Source organism: Aplysia californica, unplaced genomic scaffold (genome assembly GCF_000002075.1).
Source record: "Aplysia californica isolate F4 #8 unplaced genomic scaffold, AplCal3.0 scaffold00138, whole genome shotgun sequence".
Taxonomy (NCBI): domain Eukaryota; kingdom Metazoa; phylum Mollusca; class Gastropoda; order Aplysiida; family Aplysiidae; genus Aplysia; species Aplysia californica.
Genome location: NW_004797408.1, coordinates 1,486,337 through 1,488,884, shown reverse-complemented (window position 1 = coordinate 1,488,884; position 2,548 = coordinate 1,486,337).

Genomic DNA, 2,548 nt, shown 5'->3' with positions numbered 1-2,548 from the left:
GTGTGTGCGCGCGCGCGCGTTTCAGTGGGGTTGGTCGTTAAGGTGCGGAAGAGGTGAGTGTGGTGGATTAGTAATAAACACCCTTTTTTGACTTGTGGTGAAATTAGACGAGAGAGCTGTGTGGTAGTGTAATGGACACCTTGTTTTGATTTTTTTCCCATATTCATCAAACCGAGAATTTCCTAATAATTACGTTTCTGCGCTTTTACGACATGGTCATGATATGGTTTGTGCTTTCTGAATGAACTCTTTCGGCCGTATAATATTAGCGGTAGAATTTGAAAATTCAAATTATGATTGCTTAACTTCTCATAGAGGTCATATCTTCAGTCTACTACTGAGCGACATTTATATAATATTATTGTTATGAAGATTCAATGTATGAATTATTTATGATCCAAACGAAGTATTACCACGCCAACACACACACGCACTAACACACACACACACACACACACACACACACACACACACACTCTCTCACTCACACACACACACACACACATACCCACAAATACACACACAAACACAAACACATACTCACGCTGACACATATACGCACACATCACAGGCTCACAAGGAACAGATTTTTAAACCAACAGCCAGTTTACTTAAGTAGAGACTTTTAATCGTTAAATGTAAAAAAATATATTTTATTATACCAATGTCTTTGATGTTTTGTATTTGGATGCAAGAATTAGACTTAACGACGATATTGTAACATACAAAACCAATGGTAATAATACACCGTCAATCAATTTCATACTAAAAGTAGGTACAACTATGTCTGTATATCACGTAATACCTTTGCTTTAAAATGTAATTTCGAGAACAATGTGGTTCGCTTATTTGTTAAGTGTCCATAGCTTAGATACTAAGATAAGATTACTCATTCAGTCTGCAAAGATGCTTATTATCATAAAAAAGACACTCTTTGTTAATGTTCAGGATATTGTACAAGATTTTAAAAGAATTTACTTTCCCTTTTGACACTTTTTTGCGCTGACTTTTTCAGGGTATGCGGCAGGTAAGTGTGAACACCCCCTAACGCCTTCTCTCAATATCACTTACGAACCTGCAATTTAGAAATACAAGTCTGGGGGGGGGGGGAGATGACAAAGGAACAGCCAGGTACAAACGATTAATACTTGTTGCAATACTCTCACAACTTGCCCCGAATCTAATTACCCCCGCTTTCAAAGTCAGTATCATATTATGACTATTTTTTGTGTCCTTCTTTATATTCTGTTATAATTGACTTTACATTCATTTAATACATTTCACACGTAAACGTCTTTCTCGGTGTAATATAACAATAATTATGATTCTTCCCTATGTTCGTGACTTTGACAACCATTTCTATGATTTTACAATGATTATTGAAGCAAGCTGGAACATGAACTACATGTAATTACACTTGATCATGGGATTAAGGCTAGATTAATAGTACTCTCGAGCTTCGCGATGTAGTAGTGAATGAAGCGTGTTGATGATAATGTTGTCATCAAACCACGTTAGTGAAACCAACTTCTCTATGTTGGAAGGTGTTTGTAATGGCAGTGTCTGTAGAAAAGTCTAAGCCTGTCCCCTCAACATGGTGTCCTAAGGATTCTGGTGGCGACACAATTAATTATCTCATCTAGGATTTGCCTCTGGAATCTTAATTCGCTGGCTTGTCATACTTAGCTAACGTTGTTTTGATCCCGAGCAAAACCCACATTTACTCTGACATTGTCCAGTTCTTACGATTAGTGACAGCATCCGACGACGCGGAAGGAGGGCTGATGGCCCTACACTATACCGAATCTTCGAGAACGTCTTCCGCAGTTACAAAAGCTGCGGCGCAGATTCGTTCAGCTGGTAATACGCTGGGCTTCAGTAAGAGGGGGAAGATCATCATGGTTTTGATCCCTAATAGGAGAATTCGATAATTTGGGTTGTTGTCGGAGTTTTTTTTAAACCCCATTGGCCAAATGCTCCATTCTACGCTGAGCCATGCGCTACTCCAGCTATTATTTTTGTAATTTAAATGTCTTTAGTATTAGAGGCCGAACAATCGAATCTGGTCTTATATTAATATTATATTTAAACAGGACTACGGTCCAGTTACTTTGATGATACCGGAATCCCCTCCCCCCTCTGTTTCGTTCTGTCTATTTATCTATCTATCTATCTATCTATCTATCTATCTATCTATCTATCTATCTATCTATCTATCTATCTATCTATCTATCTATCTTTTTCGATTCACATCAGAGAGTTTTACATGTTACTATTACCACTCTATAGTCATAGTCAGTGCAGGCAGCACCTACCTCACTAATGATTATTCACACACACACGCACAAATGCAACACGTATGCAGTAATTTGCCGGTGTGTGCGTTACTTTTTCATACCAGGCGTACTTGTAATATCACGGAAACCAGGGGAGATTTTCAACACTGCATGCTTTGTCGCTAACAACTCCTGCCCTCTTCACCCTCGTCCCTTTCAACCCCCTCCTCCACCCCTCTCCCCTTTTACGCCTCTTGTCCTTCTCAACTCTG